The sequence below is a fragment of the Astatotilapia calliptera genome, chromosome 23, assembly GCF_964374335.1.
Source record: "Astatotilapia calliptera chromosome 23, fAstCal68.1, whole genome shotgun sequence".
Classification (NCBI taxonomy): Eukaryota; Metazoa; Chordata; class Actinopteri; order Cichliformes; family Cichlidae; genus Astatotilapia; species Astatotilapia calliptera.
This window is the reverse complement of record NC_137443.1, coordinates 24,765,001-24,775,000: the sequence shown is the minus strand read 5'-3', so window position 1 is coordinate 24,775,000 and position 10,000 is coordinate 24,765,001. Positions and strand designations below refer to the sequence as shown.

The 10,000-nt window shown below is 47.8% G+C and overlaps 1 protein-coding gene and 10 non-coding genes across 11 annotated transcripts in view; all 11 read right to left on the bottom strand.

Moving 5' to 3' along the window:
- LOC113015577 (copper-transporting ATPase 2-like) overlaps window positions 1-10,000 on the bottom strand; it is a 67,814-nt gene that overhangs the window by 42,230 nt on the left and 15,584 nt on the right. The gene's annotated exons all lie outside the window — the stretch shown is intronic.
- On the bottom strand, window positions 573-645 carry trnar-ccu (transfer RNA arginine (anticodon CCU)). The gene has a single exon. It is a non-coding gene; the product is annotated as a tRNA-Arg (tRNA).
- Window positions 1,409-1,481, bottom strand: trnar-ccu (transfer RNA arginine (anticodon CCU)). The gene has a single exon. It is a non-coding gene; the product is annotated as a tRNA-Arg (tRNA).
- On the bottom strand, window positions 2,245-2,317 carry trnar-ccu (transfer RNA arginine (anticodon CCU)). Its single transcript has one exon. It is a non-coding gene; the product is annotated as a tRNA-Arg (tRNA).
- On the bottom strand, window positions 3,905-3,977 carry trnar-ccu (transfer RNA arginine (anticodon CCU)). The gene has a single exon. It is a non-coding gene; the product is annotated as a tRNA-Arg (tRNA).
- trnar-ccu (transfer RNA arginine (anticodon CCU)) lies at window positions 4,740-4,812 on the bottom strand. The gene has a single exon. It is a non-coding gene; the product is annotated as a tRNA-Arg (tRNA).
- trnar-ccu (transfer RNA arginine (anticodon CCU)) lies at window positions 5,565-5,637 on the bottom strand. The gene has a single exon. It is a non-coding gene; the product is annotated as a tRNA-Arg (tRNA).
- trnar-ccu (transfer RNA arginine (anticodon CCU)) lies at window positions 7,213-7,285 on the bottom strand. Its single transcript has one exon. It is a non-coding gene; the product is annotated as a tRNA-Arg (tRNA).
- Window positions 8,048-8,120, bottom strand: trnar-ucu (transfer RNA arginine (anticodon UCU)). The gene has a single exon. It is a non-coding gene; the product is annotated as a tRNA-Arg (tRNA).
- On the bottom strand, window positions 8,883-8,955 carry trnar-ccu (transfer RNA arginine (anticodon CCU)). Its single transcript has one exon. It is a non-coding gene; the product is annotated as a tRNA-Arg (tRNA).
- On the bottom strand, window positions 9,718-9,790 carry trnar-ccu (transfer RNA arginine (anticodon CCU)). The gene has a single exon. It is a non-coding gene; the product is annotated as a tRNA-Arg (tRNA).

Genomic DNA, 10,000 nt, shown 5'->3' with positions numbered 1-10,000 from the left:
TGCTTATTGCTCCACTTTATTTGGGGGCGTTTATGTTGTCTGTTGAGACTTGTGAAACCACATGAAGACCAGAGAGTACCAACGATTTGAATCACTGAATCTAGTTCCACTAAAAGAGGGGGAGTAGCAGGAGCATGTGTGACGTGCTCAAACACAGCTGGATCAAATGCTTGAATTAGCTCTTCAGCATGGCATCAAGTTTGGCAAAGGCCTGACAACAAGCCATTCAATTGATTCAGGTGTGTCAGAACAAGGATGCATCTAAAAGCTAAATAAAAAAAAGGAGTTCTCCAGGACTGGAGTTGGAGTCCATTTGCTAGGCTCTATGTACACATAAGGAGTCGCCTTTGGTGATCGGGGGCAGTTATGGTACATGACTGACTCACTCGGTGCCTGTACTACAGGGTTACTTGTCTGCATTTTTGGGGGGGAACAGGACCTGAGTGTCGTCTGTTTTTGGACACAGTTCAGAACATCGGGCCATCCAAAACACATAGCAGAGGATGGTTTCGATCCATCGACCTCTGGGTTATGGGCCCAGCACGCTTCCGCTGCGCCACTCTGCTGGACAGCACCCCAGATGGGACTCGAACCCACAATCCCTGGCTTAGGAGGCCAGTGCCTTATCCATTAGGCCACCGGGGCAGATGAGCGCTTGACTTCCTTTCTTTGGAGGTTGTTTCGGGGGTTCGAGTGAGAGCCATGGTTTCAAGCTGGTTTTTAGTTCAAAGATGAAGCTTATTTAAGAACATTTGAGAAACGCTGAGAAAATAAATTACACTCTGTATACACTCTGGGCAACTCAGTGTCCAGAACTCTGGCCAGCCAACACGCTGTGCTTATTGCTCCACTTTATTTGGGGGCGTTTATGTTGTCTGTTGAGACTTGTGAAACCACATGAAGACCAGAGAGTACCAATGATTTGAATCACTGAATCTAGTTCCACTAAAAGAGGGGGAGTAGCAGGAGCATGTGTGACGTGCTCAAACACAGCTGGATCAAATGCCTGAATTAGCTCTTCAGCATGGCATCAAGTTTGGCAAAGGCCTGACAACAAGCCATTCATTTGATTCAGGTGTGTCAGAACAAGGATGCATCTAAAAGCTAAATAAAAAAAAGTAGTTCTCCAGGACTGGAGTTGGAATCCCTGTGCTAGGCTCTATGTACACATAAGGAGTCGCCTTTGGTGATCGGGGGCAGTTATGGTACATGACTGACTCACTCGGTGCCTGTACTACAGGGTTACTTGTCTGCATTTTTGGGGGCGAACAGGACCTGAGTGTCGTCTGTTTTTGGACACAGTTCAGAACATCGGGTCATCCAAAACACATAGCAGAGGATGGTTTCGATCCATCGACCTCTGGGTTATGGGCCCAGCACGCTTCCGCTGTGCCACTCTGCTGGACAGCACCCCAGATGGGACTCGAACCCACAATCCCTGGCTTAGGAGGCCAGTGCCTTATCCATTAGGCCACCGGGGCAGATGAGCGCCTGACTTCCTTTCTTTGGAGGTTGTTTCGGGGGTTCGAGTGAGAGCCATGGTTTCAAGCTGGTTTTTAGTTCAAAGATGAAGCTTATTTAAGAACATTTGAGAAACGCTGAGAAAATAAATTACACTCTGTATACACTCTGGGCAACTCAGTGTCCAGAACTCTGGCCAGCCAACACGCTGTGCTTATTGCTCCACTTTATTTGGGGGCGTTTATGTTGTCTGTTGAGACTTGTGAAACCACATGAAGACCAGAGAGTACCAACGATTTGAATCACTGAATCTAGTTCCACTAAAAGAGGGGGAGTAGCAGGAGCATGTGTGACGTGCTCAAACACAGCTGGATCAAATGCCTGAATTAGCTCTTCAGCATGGCATCAAGTTTGGCAAAGGCCTGACAACAAGCCATTCATTTGATTCAGGTGTGTCAGAACAAGGATGCATCTAAAAGCTAAATAAAAAAAAGTAGTTCTCCAGGACTGGAGTTGGAATCCCTGTGCTAGGCTCTATGTACACATAAGGAGTCGCCTTTGGTGATCGGGGGCAGTTATGGTACATGACTGACTCACTCGGTGCCTGTACTACAGGGTTACTTGTCTGCATTTTTGGGGGGGAACAGGATCTGAGTGTCGTCTGTTTTTGGACACAGTTCAGAACATCGGGCCATCCAAAACACATAGCAGAGGATGGTTTCGATCCATCGACCTCTGGGTTATGGGCCCAGCACGCTTCCGCTGCGCCACTCTGCTGGACAGCACCCCAGATGGGACTCGAACCCACAATCCCTGGCTTAGGAGGCCAGTGCCTTATCCATTAGGCCACCGGGGCAGATGAGCGCTTGACTTCCTTTCTTTGGAGGTTGTTTCGGGGGTTCGAGTGAGAGCCATGGTTTCAAGCTGGTTTTTAGTTCAAAGATGAAGCTTATTTAAGAACATTTGAGAAACGCTGAGAAAATAAATTACACTCTGTATACACTCTGGGCAACTCAGTGTCCAGAACTCTGGCCAGCCAACACGCTGTGCTTATTGCTCCACTTTATTTGGGGGCGTTTATGTTGTCTGTTGAGACTTGTGAAACCACATGAAGACCAGAGAGTACCAACGATTTGAATCACTGAATCTAGTTCCACTAAAAGAGGGGGAGTAGCAGGAGCATGTGTGACGTGCTCAAACACAGCTGGATCAAATGCTTGAATTAGCTCTTCAGCATGGCATCAAGTTTGGCAAAGGCCTGACAACAAGCCATTCATTTGATTCAGGTGTGTCAGAACAAGGATGCATCTAAAAGCTAAACAAAAAAAAGGAGTTCTCCAGGACTGGAGTTGGAGTCCATTTGCTAGGCTCTATGTACACATAAGGAGTCGCCTTTGGTGATCGGGGGCAGTTATGGTACATGACTGACTCACTCGGTGCCTGTACTACAGGGTTACTTGTCTGCATTTTTGGGGGGGAACAGGATCTGAGTGTCGTCTGTTTTTGGACACAGTTCAGAACATCGGGCCATCCAAAACACATAGCAGAAGATGGTTTCGATCCATCGACCTCTGGGTTATGGGCCCAGCACGCTTCCGCTGCGCCACTCTGCTGGACAGCACCCCAGATGGGACTCGAACCCACAATCCCTGGCTTAGGAGGCCAGTGCCTTATCCATTAGGCCACCTGGCCAGATGAGCGCTTGACTTCCTTTCTTTGGAGGTTGTTTCGGGGTTCGAGTGAGAGCCATGGTTTCAAGCTGGTTTTTAGTTCAAAGATGAAGCTGTATTTAAGAACATTTGAGAAACGCTGAGAAAATAAATTACACTCTGGGCAACTCAGTGTCCAGAACTCTGGCCAGCCAACACGCTGTGCTTATTGCTCCACTTTATTTGGGGGCGTTTATGTTGTCTGTTGAGACTTGTGAAACCACATGAAGACCAGAGAGTACCAACGATTTGAATCACTGAATCTAGTTCCACTAAAAGAGGGGGAGTAGCAGGAGCATGTGTGACGTGCTCAAACACAGCTGGATCAAATGCTTGAATTAGCTCTTCAGCATGGCATCAAGTTTGGCAAAGGCCTGACAACAAGCCATTCAATTGATTCAGGTGTGTCAGAACAAGGATGCATCTAAAAGCTAAATAAAAAAAAGTAGTTCTCCAGGACTGGAGTTGGAGTCCATTTGCTAGTCTCTATGTACACATAAGGAGTCGCCTTTGGTGATCGGGGGCAGTTATCGTACATGACTGACTCACTCGGTGCCTGTACTACAGGGTTACTTGTCTGCATTTTTGGGGGGAACAGGACCTGAGTGTCGTCTGTTTTTGGACACAGTTCAGAACATCGGGCCATCCAAAACACATAGCAGAGGATGGTTTCGATCCATCGACCTCTGGGTTATGGGCCCAGCACGCTTCCGCTGCGCCACTCTGCTGTACAGCACCCCAGATGGGACTCAAACCCACAATCCCTGGCTTAGGAGGCCAGTGCCTTATCCATTAGGCCACCGGGGCAGATGAGCGCTTGACTTCCTTTCTTTGGAGGTTGTTTCGGGGTTCGAGTGAGAGCCATGGTTTCAAGCTGGTTTTTAGTTCAAAGATGAAGCTTATTTAAGAACATTTGAGAAACGCTGAGAAAATAAATTACACTCTGTATACACTCTGGGCAACTCAGTGTCCAGAACTCTGGCCAGCCAACACGCTGTGCTTATTGCTCCACTTTATTTGGGGGCGTTTATGTTGTCTGTTGAGACTTGTGAAACCACATGAAGACCAGAGAGTACCAACGATTTGAATCACTGAATCTAGTTCCACTAAAAGAGGGGGAGTAGCAGGAGCATGTGTGACGTGCTCAAACACAGCTGGATCAAATGCTTGAATTAGCTCTTCAGCATGGCATCAAGTTTGGCAAAGGCCTGACAACAAGCCATTCAATTGATTCAGGTGTGTCAGAACAAGGATGCATCTAAAAGCTAAATAAAAAAAAGTAGTTCTGCAGGACTGGAGTTGGAGTCCATTTGCTAGGCTCTATGTACACATAAGGAGTCGCCTTTGGTGATCGGGGGCAGTTATGGTACATGACTGACTCACTCGGTGCCTGTACTACAGGGTTACTTGTCTGCATTTTTGGGGGGGAACAGGACCTGACTGTCGTCTGTTTTTGGACACAGTTCAGAACATCGGGCCATCCAAAACACATAGCAGAGGATGGTTTCGATCCATCGACCTCTGGGTTATGGGCCCAGCACGCTTCCGCTGTGCCACTCTGCTGGACAGCACCCCAGATGGGACTCGAACCCACAATCCCTGGCTTAGGAGGCCAGTGCCTTATCCATTAGGCCACCAGGGCAGATGAGCGCTTGACTTCCTTTCTTTGGAGGTTGTTTCGGGGTTCGAGTGAGAGCCATGGTTTCAAGCTGGTTTTTAGTTCAAAGATGAAGCTGTATTTAAGAACATTTGAGAAACGCTGAGAAAATAATTTACACTCTGGGCAACTCAGTGTCCAGAACTCTGCCCAGCCAACACGCTGTGCTTATTGCTCCACTTTATTTGGGGGCGTTTATGTTGTCTGTTGAGACTTGTGAAACCACATGAAGACCAGAGAGTACCAATGATTTGAATCACTGAATCTAGTTCCACTAAAAGAGGGGGAGTAGCAGGAGCATGTGTGACGTGCTCAAACACAGCTGGATCAAATGCCTGAATTAGCTCTTCAGCATGGCATCAAGTTTGGCAAAGGCCTGACAACAAGCCATTCATTTGATTCAGGTGTGTCAGAACAAGGATGCATCTAAAAGCTAAATAAAAAAAAGGAGTTCTCCAGGACTGGAGTTGGAATCCCTGTGCTAGGCTCTATGTACACATAAGGAGTCGCCTTTGGTGATCGGGGGCAGTTATGGTACATGACTGACTCACTCGGTGCCTGTACTACAGGGTTACTTGTCTGCATTTTTGGGGGCGAACAGGACCTGAGTGTCGTCTGTTTTTGGACACAGTTCAGAACATCGGGCCATCCAAAACACATAGCAGAGGATGGTTTCGATCCATCGACCTCTGGGTTATGGGCCCAGCACGCTTCCGCTGCGCCACTCTGCTGGACAGCACCCCAGATGGGACTCGAACCCACAATCCCTGGCTTAGGAGGCCAGTGCCTTATCCATTAGGCCACCGGGGCAGATGAGCGCTTGACTTCCTTTCTTTGGAGGTTGTTTCGGGGGTTCGAGTGAGAGCCATGGTTTCAAGCTGGTTTTTAGTTCAAAGATGAAGCTGTATTTAAGAACATTTGAGAAACGCTGAGAAAATAAATTACACTCTGGGCAACTCAGTGTCCAGAACTCTGGCCAGCCAACACGCTGTGCATTGCTCCACTTTATTTGGGGGCGTTTATGTTGTCTGTTGAGACTTGTGAAACCACATGAAGACCAGAGAGTACCAACGATTTGAATCACTGAATCTAGTTCCACTAAAAGAGGGGGAGTAGCAGGAGCATGTGTGACGTGCTCAAACACAGCTGGATCAAATGCTTGAATTAGCTCTTCAGCATGGCATCAAGTTTGGCAAAGGCCTGACAACAAGCCATTCAATTGATTCAGGTGTGTCAGAACAAGGATGCATCTAAAAGCTAAATAAAAAAAAGGAGTTCTCCAGGACTGGAGTTGGAGTCCATTTGCTAGGCTCTATGTACACATAAGGAGTCGCCTTTGGTGATCGGGGGCAGTTATGGTACATGACTGACTCACTCGGTGCCTGTACTACAGGGTTACTTGTCTGCATTTTTGGGGGGGAACAGGATCTGAGTGTCGTCTGTTTTTGGACACAGTTCAGAACATCGGGCCATCCAAAACACATAGCAGAAGATGGTTTCGATCCATCGACCTCTGGGTTATGGGCCCAGCACGCTTCCGCTGCGCCACTCTGCTGGACAGCACCCCAGATGGGACTCGAACCCACAATCCCTGGCTTAGGAGGCCAGTGCCTTATCCATTAGGCCACCTGGCCAGATGAGCGCTTGACTTCCTTTCTTTGGAGGTTGTTTCGGGGTTCGAGTGAGAGCCATGGTTTCAAGCTGGTTTTTAGTTCAAAGATGAAGCTGTATTTAAGAACATTTGAGAAACGCTGAGAAAATAAATTACACTCTGGGCAACTCAGTGTCCAGAACTCTGGCCAGCCAACACGCTGTGCTTATTGCTCCACTTTATTTGGGGGCGTTTATGTTGTCTGTTGAGACTTGTGAAACCACATGAAGACCAGAGAGTACCAACGATTTGAATCACTGAATCTAGTTCCACTAAAAGAGGGGGAGTAGCAGGAGCATGTGTGACGTGCTCAAACACAGCTGGATCAAATGCTTGAATTAGCTCTTCAGCATGGCATCAAGTTTGGCAAAGGCCTGACAACAAGCCATTCAATTGATTCAGGTGTGTCAGAACAAGGATGCATCTAAAAGCTAAATAAAAAAAAGTAGTTCTCCAGGACTGGAGTTGGAGTCCATTTGCTAGTCTCTATGTACACATAAGGAGTCGCCTTTGGTGATCGGGGGCAGTTATCGTACATGACTGACTCACTCGGTGCCTGTACTACAGGGTTACTTGTCTGCATTTTTGGGGGGAACAGGACCTGAGTGTCGTCTGTTTTTGGACACAGTTCAGAACATCGGGCCATCCAAAACACATAGCAGAGGATGGTTTCGATCCATCGACCTCTGGGTTATGGGCCCAGCACGCCTCCGCTGCGCCACTCTGCTGCACAGCACCCCAGATGGGACTCAAACCCACAATCCCTGGCTTAGGAGGCCAGTGCCTTATCCATTAGGCCACCGGGGCAGATGAGCGCTTGACTTCCTTTCTTTGGAGGTTGTTTCGGGGTTCGAGTGAGAGCCATGGTTTCAAGCTGGTTTTTAGTTCAAAGATGAAGCTTATTTAAGAACATTTGAGAAACGCTGAGAAAATAAATTACACTCTGTATACACTCTGGGCAACTCAGTGTCCAGAACTCTGGCCAGCCAACACGCTGTGCTTATTGCTCCACTTTATTTGGGGGCGTTTATGTTGTCTGTTGAGACTTGTGAAACCACATGAAGACCAGAGAGTACCAACGATTTGAATCACTGAATCTAGTTCCACTAAAAGAGGGGGAGTAGCAGGAGCATGTGTGACGTGCTCAAACACAGCTGGATCAAATGCCTGAATTAGCTCTTCAGCATGGCATCAAGTTTGGCAAAGGCCTGACAACAAGCCATTCATTTGATTCAGGTGTGTCAGAACAAGGATGCATCTAAAAGCTAAATAAAAAAAAGTAGTTCTCCAGGACTGGAGTTGGAATCCCTGTGCTAGGCTCTATGTACACATAAGGAGTCGCCTTTGGTGATCGGGGGCAGTTATCGTACATGACTGACTCACTCGGTGCCTGTACTACAGGGTTACTTGTCTGCATTTTTGGGGGCGAACAGGACCTGACTGTCGTCTGTTTTTGGACACAGTTCAGAACATCGGGCCATCCAAAACACATAGCAGAGGATGGTTTCGATCCATCTACATCTGGATTATGGGCCCAGCACGCTTCCGCTGTGCCACTCTGCTGCACAGCACCCCAGATGGGACTCGAACCCACAATCCCTGGCTTAGAAGGCCAGTGCCTTATCCATTAGGCCACCGGGGCAGATGAGCACTTGACTTCCTTTCTTTGGAGGTTGTTTCGGGGGTTCGAGTGAGAGCCATGGTTTCAAGCTGGTTTTTAGTTCAAAGATGAAGCTTATTTAAGAACATTTGAGAAACGCTGAGAAAATAAATTACACTCTGTATACACTCTGGGCAACTCAGTGTCCAGAACTCTGGCCAGCCAACACGCTGTGCTTATTGCTCCACTTTATTTGGGGGCGTTTATGTTGTCTGTTGAGACTTGTGAAACCACATGAAGACCAGAGAGTACCAACGATTTGAATCACTGAATCTAGTTCCACTAAAAGAGGGGGAGTAGCAGGAGCATGTGTGACGTGCTCAAACACAGCTGGATCAAATGCTTGAATTAGCTCTTCAGCATGGCATCAAGTTTGGCAAAGGCCTGACAACAAGCCATTCAATTGATTCAGGTGTGTCAGAACAAGGATGCATCTAAAAGCTAAATAAAAAAAAGTAGTTCTCCAGGACTGGAGTTGGAGTCCATTTGCTAGTCTCTATGTACACATAAGGAGTCGCCTTTGGTGATCGGGGGCAGTTATCGTACATGACTGACTCACTCGGTGCCTGTACTACAGGGTTACTTGTCTGCATTTTTGGGGGGAACAGGACCTGAGTGTCGTCTGTTTTTGGACACAGTTCAGAACATCGGGCCATCCAAAACACATAGCAGAGGATGGTTTCGATCCATCGACCTCTGGGTTATGGGCCCAGCACGCTTCCGCTGCGCCACTCTGCTGTACAGCACCCCAGATGGGTCTCAAACCCACAATCCCTGGCTTAGGAGGCCAGTGCCTTATCCATTAGGCCACCGGGGCAGATGAGCGCTTGACTTCCTTTCTTTGGAGGTTGTTTCGGGGTTCGAGTGAGAGCCATGGTTTCAAGCTGGTTTTTAGTTCAAAGATGAAGCTTATTTAAGAACATTTGAGAAACGCTGAGAAAATAAATTACACTCTGTATACACTCTGGGCAACTCAGTGTCCAGAACTCTGGCCAGCCAACACGCTGTGCTTATTGCTCCACTTTATTTGGGGGCGTTTATGTTGTCTGTTGAGACTTGTGAAACCACATGAAGACCAGAGAGTACCAACGATTTGAATCACTGAATCTAGTTCCACTAAAAGAGGGGGAGTAGCAGGAGCATGTGTGACGTGCTCAAACACAGCTGGATCAAATGCTTGAATTAGCTCTTCAGCATGGCATCAAGTTTGGCAAAGGCCTGACAACAAGCCATTCAATTGATTCAGGTGTGTCAGAACAAGGATGCATCTAAAAGCTAAATAAAAAAAAGTAGTTCTGCAGGACTGGAGTTGGAGTCCATTTGCTAGGCTCTATGTACACATAAGGAGTCGCCTTTGGTGATCGGGGGCAGTTATGGTACATGACTGACTCACTCGGTGCCTGTACTACAGGGTTACTTGTCTGCATTTTTGGGGGGGAACAGGACCTGACTGTCGTCTGTTTTTGGACACAGTTCAGAACATCGGGCCATCCAAAACACATAGCAGAGGATGGTTTCGATCCATCGACCTCTGGGTTATGGGCCCAGCACGCTTCCGCTGTGCCACTCTGCTGGACAGCACCCCAGATGGGACTCGAACCCACAATCCCTGGCTTAGGAGGCCAGTGCCTTATCCATTAGGCCACCAGGGCAGATGAGCGCTTGACTTCCTTTCTTTGGAGGTTGTTTCGGGGTTCGAGTGAGAGCCATGGTTTCAAGCTGGTTTTTAGTTCAAAGATGAAGCTGTATTTAAGAACATTTGAGAAACGCTGAGAAAATAATTTACACTCTGGGCAACTCAGTGTCCAGAACTCTGCCCAGCCAACACGCTGTGCTTATTGCTCCACTTTATTTGGGGGCGT